Source organism: Coturnix japonica, chromosome 6, assembly GCF_054131305.1.
Source record: "Coturnix japonica strain WE chromosome 6, WE-NBRP24, whole genome shotgun sequence".
In the NCBI taxonomy this organism is placed as follows: domain Eukaryota; kingdom Metazoa; phylum Chordata; class Aves; order Galliformes; family Phasianidae; genus Coturnix; species Coturnix japonica.
This window is the reverse complement of record NC_140668.1, coordinates 26,629,337-26,641,243: the sequence shown is the minus strand read 5'-3', so window position 1 is coordinate 26,641,243 and position 11,907 is coordinate 26,629,337. Positions and strand designations below refer to the sequence as shown.

At 44.8% G+C, this 11,907-nt stretch overlaps 1 protein-coding gene across 13 annotated transcripts in view; it reads left to right on the top strand.

Annotated features, from left to right (window-relative positions):
- Positions 1-1,076: 1,076 nt before the first annotated feature.
- The window catches only part of CHD9 (chromodomain helicase DNA binding protein 9), a 78,420-nt gene continuing 67,589 nt past the window's right edge, over positions 1,077-11,907 (top strand). For 9 of the 13 annotated variants that reach the window (XR_014947753.1, XM_032447130.2, XM_085551790.1 and 6 more), the window contains exons 1-3: positions 1,077-1,692; positions 7,836-7,913; positions 9,136-9,224. The gene's annotated coding sequence lies outside the window, so the exon portion shown is untranslated. Of the gene's footprint in view, positions 1,693-1,714; positions 1,883-2,927; positions 3,043-3,635; positions 4,046-7,835; positions 7,914-9,135; positions 9,225-11,907 lie in introns of those variants that run through there. The other 4 variants (XM_085551788.1, XM_015873621.3, XM_085551789.1 and 1 more) reach the window with 4 other exon arrangements.

Below are 11,907 nucleotides of genomic sequence, written 5' to 3'. Positions count from 1 at the left end.
CCACCCATTTAAATGCTTGCTGAAATGCTTGTTTTCCAAAGAAACAGAAAATAAAAGCCCATCTTACATTTCTATGTAGGCAGGCTTAGGTGAGCTGTTTATGGACTCTAAAATCAACTGATTTATGGAGTAACACAGTTAAGTGTCTACATGTAGGGTAACATAGGCAATCTGATGTTGGCTATGGTGAGAAACACTCAACCTACATCCTAATTGTGTAAGCAACAGGTTGCAGAGAACTGATGTTCCTCCCTTGCCTTACAGCAGGAGGCAGGAAAAGCCTGAGGGTGAGATTTCTCCTGTCCCTGCGTGTATATCATGCACAGTCCCAACAGGCTCAGCACTGGGGTGTGGGAGAAAGCAAATTCTCTTCTATTCCTGTAAGACTCAATTGAATCCTTTGCCTAACTCATCCTTTTTGCTGGGGCCTTCTCAGTGAGGGTTGTCTATGTGCAGCCCCTCAGTGCTTCCTCTAAGCAATCAGGGAGGTCTCCTTCCAGCTCTGTGCTGCAGGGAACGTTGTCAGAAACAGGTCCTGCAGCAGGAAACTGTAGCTCTGCTTGTGAGAAGTTACATCAGGTAGTTTCAGCGTGAAGTGTTTCGTCAGCTGCTTCTTTTACGGTTTAACGTTTCAATATTTGCTATGCGGGGAACCATGTTTTGTAGGAGTGAAACAAACACGTGAAGGCAGAGGGAAGGATAACAGTTTAGCTGTAAAGCTCTATGTGTCTACCTCCAGTCCTCCTGCGCGCTCCCAGCTCTGCTCGGTACAAGAACAACGAGGCACATCGCCGGCATCTCGCCACGCAGCCTCTCCTATGTAATCAGCCGCTGTGCCCCAGACGCTGCCTGCCCCCTGGGTGCCGTATGACGACCCCAATCGCTCCGCTTCGTGCTCCCGCCGTGCTGCGATGTGAGGCGGCTCCCGGCGGCGGCGCTGTGCTGCGGTGAGCCCGCCCTCGCTCCGCTGCGCTGCCGAGGGGCCGCGCCGCCCCCGCGCTGCCCGGGGATCCCCCGCCGCCCGCGGTGGCGCTGCGTGCGGGCGCCGCATCGCTCAGTGCCGGGGCGGCCGTTCACCGCGGAGCGCAGCCCGGGCCCGGCCTTCACCGGTGCTTCCAGTGGAAAAAAAAGGGCTTGGTTTGTGCCGGAGAAAGGGGCCATATTGGATGTGCTCGCCTCGCCGCCCGGCGCACCATTTTATCGGCTCCGCCGCCGCCCGCTCCGCGCCGCCTCCCCTCCCTTTGGGGGCCGCCCCCTCCCACGGGGGCTGCGGGGCGAGGTAAAGGTGTCTCGGGGAGGAAATCCGCCCCGTCCCAGCCGGCGTGTTTCCCTCCTCTTCCTCCCCCCGCCCTCGGCCCCTCTGCCCGGTGCCGCCGCTCACACCCCCTCTCTCTCTCGCCCCCTCCTCCCCTCCCGTTCCTCCTCCCCTCCTGCGGCGCCGTGTCAGCGCCAATCAGCGCGGGGGTGAGAAATATGCAAATGCTCCCCCCGGCCCGTCCCCGCGGTTTCGCTGGGGCCGGTGGGGTCGCGGCGCGGAGCGAGTGAAACTTCGCCCCCTGCCCGGCCGCCCCTCCCGGCCTCGCTGCGCTGGGCGGGCGGCGGGGGGAGGAGAGCTGAGCCGAGCCAGTCACGCCGCGCCGCCCTCGCCCGCTCCGCCGCCGCCCGCCTCTCCCGGCCTAAGCCGGCTGCCCGGTAAGTGCCGCCCTCGGCCGGCGGGAATCCCCCGGGGGTGTGTGTGTATGTGCGGGGGGGAAGCCGTCGCCGCCGCCGCCCCCGGGCCGGCCCGGCGGGGAGCTGTCAGGCTTTGGGGCATCGCCTCCGCCTCCTCCCCGCGCGCGTGCCTCCTGCCGGGCAGCGCCGCCGCGTAATGGCGAACCCGGCGGTGAGTACGTGCGAGGGGCAGGGCTGCTCCCCGCCGCCTCCGAGCCGAGCAGGCCGCGCTCCCGGTGCCCGAACCCCGCTCCCCGGCCCTCGCTCCCCGCCGGCGGCCTCCCCCGCCCCTCCTCCCAGCCGGGGCACGGCGCGGCCTGTTCTCCTCGCGGCCCCGCCGCGACCCGTTTCCGCCCCTCGCACCTCGGCGGCGGGGGCAGCGGCCGGGAGGGGGTGCGGGGCATCGGGCTGAGCGACCCGGTCGCGGGAAGAGAGGGGCGGCCGGGCGGCACCGAGGGGGAGCTGAGATCCGAAGGGAGGGAGGGAGCGGGCCAGGCCCGGGTAGCGGGGCCGTGGGATGCCGGCCCCGCGTTCCGCCGGGTACGGAGGCGGGATGAGGCGGGCGGCTTCTGGGGGGTCCCCGCGGGGAGGGGGCGGCCGGCGGGGGGGAGGAGGGCGAGGATGTGCCCGAGGCTGCGTGGCAGGAGGGATGTGGCAGCCGACCGGGCGGGCCGGCGGAAGGTCAGGCCTGGCCGCCGCACCGCGAGGTGACAGAGGTGGGCAGGAACTGGAATCGTTTCCCAAGGCGAAACGAAGCGGTGGGAAGGAGAGAAGCCGCGTGTGGCAGCCCGCCGGCTTGGAGCCGTGACAGCGGGAGGTGTGGGAGCGGGGAAGGCTGGGCTGGCGCTGGGTGAGGCGGCTGGGAAGGCCGGGGTTGGGCGGGCGGCGGGTCTGTGAGGGAGAGAAGCGGGGGCACGTGGCCGCAGGGCCCCCCGCGTGGGTGGGGGCTCGGGAGGGGCTCGGCTGTGGGAACACGAGGCTGGAGCTTGGAGCTGCTGTGTTCCAGGTGGGGGCTACAGGCCCGGCCTCCTCCCGGCATGACAGGGCGAGGATCCCGGGGTCAGCTCGGTGCGGTGTGCGCTTGGCATAGGGGTGGATAGGGGGCATCACGATTCTACCCAAATGGAGTGATTATCTTCTATTTCCTTTTGAGATGCAAAGCAGGGAAATGTGAAAACCTTCTAATTCCCTCTTCACGTGCATTTTTTTGTGGGCAGGGTTAAAAAGTAGGTGAAGAGAGCAGAATTCTCTCTCTCAGCTGCGTGGCTTTGACGTGAAGGTTGATGCATGCAGTTTCAGTTCTTAAGGAACGTTTTGTGCTCCTCGCTTTGTGTAAGTGCCACGAATCCTGAGCATCTACAAACTTCAGTTCATGAAAGTTGTTTAACTTCAACAGCGTGAAGAAACGCAGCTCTGTCTGCTTCTGTAGAAGAAATGCGAGCCCTTTAGCAGTATTATGTGTACTTACAGGGGACAAAATAACAATCTACACAGAGAGAAATGGGTTTTTAAGTCTTTTTTTGGACTGAGATGAGGAGCCATAAAAAGTAATCCTCCTCTCAGGAAAGTTAGGCCCATCGGGCGTAAGATCCCCTAGTATCTGTCTTTACACCTGTGTTGTTTGACACCATCAAGTTCCTATTTATAATGACTGTGCTTATAATCATTTGTATGCAGATATAAATGTGCTTAGGATTCAAGGCAGGATGTTGACAGTCAGTCACCTTTGATTGTTTTTTTTCCTGGCTCTTAGTTTTCATATATTGGTACACATATCAACTCTTTACCGGTGTCTTTCACTGGATAAGTATTTCAAAATTAGTTCCTATTCTATAATTTAACTGTTAAAAAAAATGAGTAGCAATCTTTGGGTTTTATCCACTCGCATAATTTCTCCCCCTCCCATGTATATCTTTTTCTTTCAGGCTAAATAATGACTTGTTCATTGTTCCTGCTTGTGGCCGATGGGACTTCCAAAGCACCATGGACTTAATTATGCAGTTTTTATCAACCAAATTGCAAAAGCTATTCTATGTATTCTTGAAAGTTAACCAATGCAGGGAGCTGTGTGTCAGGCCCTATGCATCAGTCAATGCACGTATATTGAACTGTTGAGTCCTGGCCTGAACCACTGACTGAGCACCTGAGGAAAGGACCCACTCAGCTCTGCGAGCACAGGTGAAGGCAATTCAGATGTGAGACAGGAAGGGGTGAAGCCTGGCTGCACCTCTCTTGGACCTCATTTAAGGGCTGACTGCTACTGGGGGAGGATCTCTTGCTGGAGATCCCTCCTTGGTGAAGCTTGCCCCTGCGAACCTGGAATCTTCTAACACGGGTGAGCAATGTTCTTCCTTTATAGTACCTCTCTATCGTGCTGGTCCTTCCATCATCACACCTTTGTTGTGACATGTTTCCCATCTTACTGATCTGTCCGACTGCTACACCGTGCAAGGACGCTAGTGGGAAACTGAGTAAGGTAAAAACTTCAGGTATCAGCTGCTCTGAGATTATGGTGCATTGTGAGCTATGTGAACTTGCTTTGCATTTATAGTGTAATAAGGACAGGAACATACACTATTACAATGTGTCTGCTGGTTTACTTCATGCAACCGGATAGTTGGATTTATAGGAATTTATGCTGCTCTTTGCGATGGTCAAGCTCTGTTAACTTGTATCCCTCAGATGAAAGCTGTTCCTTTTACTGGAAGAAGAGCTGTGATTTCAAGCCTTATATGTTTTCATGAATTTTGAGGAATCTCAGCACCTACTCGTTTCACATGAGCTGCGGGTGCTAAACGCTCCTGAAGGTTACTCCAACAATTCAGGATGGAGAAATGTTTGTGAAAGTGCAGTGTGTTTTTAAAAGCTGCTGTCGGTGGTGCTGTCTGAAAGATGTGATATGAACCTCTTTTAAGAGGCCACTCAAGCCCTAAAACTGTAGGGAAACTGCTTTAGCAGGACCCAAAGGACCCAGAGGTCCTTTCCAACCCTTGTGATTCTGTGTGAAACAGACATTGTTCATTTGTTTCCTTTGTTGAGAGACATGTACATGATGTGGCTGGATTAAAACAAAAACGTTGACGTGATGAATTAAAATCACCTTGTTTGTGAAACCCATAAATCAAAAAGATGATCTAAGATGTTTCTGTCTGTCTTAGAACTTTACAATATACATTTTCCTCAAAATATCAGTATTTTCATCATTGAAACACTCTGAAAGTAAAGGTGAGCTGGACAATTCTGCGTGTATGTTATGGGTTATGGCTCCTTGCAATGGGGGATTTTTCCCTTTATCTCAGTCTTGAAGCTGTAATTGTCCAAACTCTGCACTGTTGTCTTGCTTAGAAACTGCTCCTGTGATTTAGAGTGAGGAAAGAAGTTGCATCTGGAGGAGTCAAGTGGCATGATGTTATTATTAATCTTTGGATTGCAGCGTTATATTTCTTTCCGTCACTCTATGTAAACTAAGTTCTCAGTAAATTTTTGGTACTTAAGCTCATAAGATCTTCATTTGAAGAATTTCCTTGGTTTATCTGGAATCCAGTAACTTTTTTCAATCAGTTTCTTTCCTGACCAAACTAGTTCGATGGATACTTTTGTCTTCCTCCAGTGACCTGTTTGTATTTCTCCCTTTTATGGTCTCTATTCTGTCAAACTAAGGGACAGTGTGATTAATGAACATGTAGAAATCTCACGCTCTGTCCCACGTTATGTGCTCTCATTCCATCTTCTACTGCTTTTCCTGTAGTTAGAAATAGTCTCAGGAATGTAGTGTATCTGCAGATGTACAGATGGGTGATGGAGCAATCAGTTGCCTAGAAAGCCCAGCTTTCAAGAATTGATAGCTGAAGTTGTTGGAAATATTTTAGGGTATTATTAAAATAGTGATATCCTTTTTCCCATTTAGCGAAGTGGACTGTTGTGCTTGGATTTCCAACCCCTGGAAATAGCTTGCGGCTCTTAAAGTTTGCAATTCTTTCAGTGCTGCCTTGGCTCTGTCTTCAGTTAAGCTGTAAGAAATAAGCCACAAGAAAGGCTGCTTTTTTAAGTAGGAAGTCAGCAGAAATATATGTAGTGTAGTGTGGCATCCCTCAATGAGGCAAAGCATTGATCTTCAGCTTCGTTCATACAGGTTATCAAAGAGATGTCACGCATTAATGTCTTTAGGCCATCAGTGTACAAGTATTTTACTTTTCCTTTTAAGAAATAGCTGGGTTTTTTAAATGATACTTGTTGTCTTAAAACAGCAGTTAGTTTGCAACCAGATGGAAAAACATTTGCATTGCTTTTCTGAAGACAATAATTTTGACTTTGTTCTTTATCTGAGTCATATTAGGGAAAGTAGTAACTGAATGCCAAAAGATTTCCTTCTGCAATGTGTCCTTGGGAGTTATTTTTTTTCCCTTGTGTTGCATGAGCAGTATCAGGAAGTTCTATCTTCTGTTTGTTGCTAAAATTGAGGAGGGCTCCCACAGTTTATTCTGCAAATGGCATTTGTGAAGCTCATTATTTTATTACATTTGATGCTTCAACACCTCAGTAAATAAAGTTTTGAGTTTCATAGAGGTGGTGCCTGTATAGAGGCACAAAAAGGTGCTCCATGTCCTTTTGGGAATGTGAGGATTACATTGGACAGCTATTTTTGTTTCTCTTTGTAGAGGAGCCCCCGTAGTCTGTGCCTCAAACTCAGAATATCTTACTTAATATATTCTTGGAATGGATGTTTTTAAGAAACATTTGTTTCAAGTCTGTGTAGATTTCTATGGAAGAAAAATTGCATGCAACCTCTTTTCTGAAGGGCATGGAGTTGTGCAGTAGGTGATTCACCTGATGGCAGCTAATGAAGTATGCAGTGGCGTGTCAGGACACTGGTTCTATTGAGCAGTATGGTCTCGTGGTGCTCATGGCCATAGTGCTGTCACGTCCTCATCTGGTGTGGAGACTTGAAATGGTGTTGTTTGGTGTGGGTGTTTGCTGAGGTTTCTGTGTTAGTGTCAAACTTCGCTGCTGTTGGTCAGATTGTTGTCTGGGGTTATTTGTAGAAGACACACGAGCCTCTGAATTGTTCTAGTTGGTACTTCTATGTCAAAATAGCAGTAGCTCATAAAGGTGCTTATCAGAGTAGAACATGGGAATGGCTGGAAGTGAGCGTGCTGACAGGTGGTGAGTTGGAAGAGGGCTGTGCTGTGCAGTCCTTTGTCTCTAAAGGTTTCTAATGAAATCTTGTGAAACAAGAAGGATTTCTTTTCTGGCTTTCAGTGTGTTCTTTTCTCCACATCTTAAAACTGCACTGTAGTTTCTCAAGTAAGATACTGGTGTTAAGAAACGTGTCTAATGCTGGAGCTTATGACAGAAGTAACTGGCAATTAATTAGAAGCTCTGTAATGCACGCATCAGGAATCCAAAGGGCACCATGAGGATTGTTTTTAGACTTGGAAGGAGGCTTGTACGACTCAACTGCCTTTCTGCTGACCAAAAGTGAGAGTTACAAATGTAATGTATATTGTGTAACAGAACTCTGGGAAATGGTGAGATCTGTGTTAGAAAAATAAGCAGAAACTCTTACGTTTTGGAATTTATGAGTCTTCACAAGTACACTTTGGAGAAACTAAATGTTAATAATGTTTAAAGAGCAGAATAAGTTATTAGAATAGTTTCCTCCAGCAGTCTTATGGCAGAACCCTTGAACTTTCTGACATGTTATTTTCAGTAAAATAGAATGTCTCAAGGATAAGCCTCATGCTTTATACAAGAAAATTCTTGAAATTCTAGTTGTTTTCCAAGCTCACAAACTGTTGTAGTTGTCCTCCTTAGCTTCTTTATCATTGCATCACAGTCAGAATTAATGCCCACAAAACATAAATGAGAAAATGTGTGTGTCTACAGCTCAGCCACCTTCGTGTGACATCTAATGACAGGAGGGTGGGTTGAAACTGAATGGAGATGGTGAGCAGTACATGTTCTTCTCTGTGCACCACAAGCTTTGGCAGGCAGGTGAAGGTGTAATCATCGATGATTCTTCCTCTGTCTGAAGTATTTATTATGTATTACTATTAGAATAACGTATTGCAGTTCTGCTGAATGTATATTTATTTATATATGCCTTTTTTTTCTTTTCAACGTAGGATTTTTCAAACTTCTAAGTACTCCGCAGCCGGCACCATATTGGAAGCTATTCAAGCAAGTGACCGCTGGCCTGAAGAGTAAGAAATGTCTATCTTTTGTGTAATGAGAGCTCTGTGTGACATTACATGAAGTTAAAGTGAAAGAGAGAGCCGCAAGAAGGAATTTTTCTTGCTATTCTGATACAGTTGCTGTTGCAACATGTAGATGATAAACGTAGATCAAAATATTTTGTCTGACTTCACCTAGTGGCTATGTGCATATTGTGTATGAATTTGGGGAAGAAAAAAGCTGCTTCTGAAGTGTTCATTTAAACAGGGAGTGGAGACCATGTAGTTCTGCAACCCAAGAATAAGTCTTTAAGTTACTGAAAAATAGAAGAATGGTTAGTGTAATAACCTGTGTACTAAATAGAACTCAACAGAAATTTTTACTGGGATGCAGCAGGCTTTGATAGCTATCATAGGCAGTTTGCATCTTTGACATGTGTTACAGTTCTGTCTTAGAGATGTGAGTAAGTAATATTGGCCTTAAAATCTGCTTCCCGATGAAGTGATATATTTATCAGCTTCTATTTTTTATAAAGTTTTAAGATTGAACTATTTATTTTGTAGCTAAGGTGCTTAAGAGTTTGTTACAAAGATACTATTATTTTTGGAGAGGAAAATGCGTGTTTAAAGAGACTTTATTTATCCCCCCTTCCTCTAACCAAACTTCTTCTATTAAAGTGTCTAATGTTTTCAAGCCTGTTTTGGATTAAAGAAGAGTCTTGCAACAGTGAGATCTTCTACATGTGGTCAAAGGGAGGTGTGGGGTAAAATTGTTGTGCAGTTATGCTCCCCTAGAAAGCCAGCGTCAATTACTATTGACAAGTACATCAGTCACTGTAATAGCAGAAACTTTGGTTCTGCTTTTCAAAAAAGCCAAATGTACGTGCAGAGCCTTCTGCACATACAGCTTTAAAACTTAGCATAAAGCCTACATCTATTTTTTTGCTTTGGTCTTTGTATTGTGTGCAAATGTTGGTCTGAACTTCCATTGATCTGGCAGAGATTATGCCTTCCTTTCAGTCTTGCAGAGCCATGTGGGGTTGTTTCTCTCCCCAGGGGCACCTAAAATATAGGTACTTCCTTATAAATAAGACATTTATAATATCATGGCTTCTACTGGTGGTAAATTATTTCTGCTGCTCTTGTTTTTATGGTATCTATTACATAATTGAGTTCTGAGTAGCGCATTTGCATAATACTGTAATTTCAGTTATAGTATTTGTGTGATTGGTTTACCATGTCTCATTTTCAGGTCTCTAATAATGAGGTACCCATCCGGAGTTCAAGCACATCTCTGAACTTCTTAATTCTTCGTTAAAGGGATGTGTTCTGTATTCATGGGTAAGGATGATTTTGATTTTTACTCGAACTTTTTTTCTTTTAAGTTTTTTTGAAATGTTAATTTAGAAGATTTTATCCACTTAAATCCTGTGGGTTAATTGCACGCTTAGTATAGATTGTGAGATGCATGTGTTAACTCTTTATCTTTGACCCAAGCTAATCACAAAACTTCCTATATTTAAATGTAACTAATTGTGGCACGGAAGTTGTTCTGTGACTTTCAGATACCTTGCAAATGTACATAGAAAATTCTGTGATACACTTTGCTTTTGGTTTTGCTCTGTTGCGTTTCAGCAGAGCTTGTTCTAGAAAGAAGCTGTCCCATACTCAGCACCTGTCAATGTCTTTGATGCTAATAGAAACTTGGTATTAATTAGACTGAAATATGTATTTCATTTATGTGTGAAATACTGTTTGTTATGTTGACTGACTTGAACTTCTGTGAATAATCTTCACAATGGACGATTACTAGTTCTTTTTTCTTCTAAACATTTAATGTTCTCAGGGGCTAATTGATTTAGAAGAACGGAGGAGAGAAACTAGCAGGTAGTTGTGTATGTCTTAATAATAATCAGATATCTGTTCTCAATCAAACAGACTAGACAAAATATCTCTTAATTTTAGTTCTACCATTGAGATAAAATGCTTTTCTTCAATCCTTATTTAGCTATAGATGTCACAGCACTATGGGACTAATACTTAGTACTTTGGGTTAGATAATAAACCAGTTCATCTCTAATGAATGTCCAAATGTTCTTTTTTATCTTCTACATTGCTTGAATTTTGAGAAAATTGTGCAGTCCCTTTGTGCATTTTAATTCTAACATGCACATGGATCTTTAAAACTGTAATAGACTCATTTATATTGGAGCCACAGTGGGAAATAACTTTTGTATTTAATTTACTTCTGCTTTTGAACACAGTGAAAGCTTTAGTTATAATTAAATCTGATAAATAACGATAGTGTGAATGTCATTTATTTTTATTATTGGGGAGGTAATATCTCTATCATTTACGAACGTTATTCAGAAGTGATAAGGTTTTTGAGTATTTTTTTAACACATTATTGTGACTTCCTCTTTTCATACTGTGTTCCACCTGCTAATAGATGGGCAAATGGTAAAAGGCACAAGCACATAATGCTTTCATATGTTACACAGAATTAAGCATACAGCACTTGTTCTGTCTCTGACAGATCTCCTTTGGTAGCAAATCTTCTGTACCTTGTTGCATTGCTTTCTAAAAAAACCCCAAACCCAAACCACTGTCTATACATACAGTGGGAAACTCTTCCCCAGTGATGACTACCTGTATTTACCTCTCCTATTTCTTCTTCATGTAATCTGGTTTTCTGTTATGATGTGCTTTTATGGCTTCAGTTTTCATCTGTTTTACTAACTAGTCCCTAGCTTCATTCTAAGATGGTTTTTACTGCGTTTCTGACTAGCCATTATTTCAACTTTTTAAGTAAAAAAGCGTGCTTTGATTGAGACACTGAATTGTGGAGTTGGCAGTTTGAAAAATGTTATGTTTAAACTAGAGGTACTTTAAAATATGTGAAGATGAAAAACCTTGAAATGTTTCAGAGTAATACTGTTGATTTTTCCCATTAGCTGTTGTTCAGTTTTTGCCCGTAAATCATCACAATTGATACAGAATCGAGGAGTTAAAATACAAGAGGAGAAGCTTAAATAACAGTAGGAAACATTGCTAGAGGTCTCTGGGTTCCACAGTGTTTAATGAAATAAAATGTGCAACATCAGGGAAAACTAAAAATGTACAAAATGTCCTATAGTTGGCAATTATTGTTGAAGAGCTTCAAGCTGATGCTTCAAGCTTCTTAAAATCATGTAGAAATACCACAGGCTTGTAACTGCTTTGTCACATTCTACCTGTATTGTGATGCTTGTTTTGTTTTCTATTCTTTTGTTTTGTTTGGACCAGTAATAGGAAGTAATTCTTAGACATAAATGTTGTAGAGGGATCTTACCAACTTTAAGCTGGGTCAAGATTAGTGATAAATCAATATAAAGTAGTGACAGAGAACTTAGCAAAGCATTACAATTCATTTAGAGCAAATTCTGGATACAAGGGGCTCTAAAATGTTAAATGGTATTTCTGCAGAGAAATCAAGCTTGTGATGGCTGTAAAATAAAGTTATGTGCTATAACGGTGATCTCTTAATGTGAAATAATTAGTTTTGGCAAATCAAGTTTTAGGAATGTTGGTAGGGTTTGTTATATTCTGCCTCTTTTAATGTAGTTTGCTTGGTTAAGTAAGTGTTCAAAACTGGTTTCCCTGTTTTGATTAAAATATGACTGCAAGGGAAGCTTACCTTGAGTGAGAAGTGTTTTGGGGTTGTGTTGTGAAATACTGTCTGTAATTGCATTGTTAAACTTGTGATTGTTAAGCCCAACAGATGAAAGTTTTCAAAATATTTATTTCCTAGAATGCTCTTCTGCCAACAGAAGGTAAAAGAGTGTCCAGACTTGAGATCAGTGTGACAGATCTGTTTGGGGAAGAGAAAGGCTGAGTGGAAGTGTGCTGAGGCATAGCTGTAGCTACCATCATTTTCTAGGAGAGGCTGAAGATGGGGGAAGAAAAGCACTTGCATGAAGCATATGGGAAAGGTTTCTGTGTCAGAACGTTTCTGTTACATTAATTTGAATGTGAGAAGGTAGGA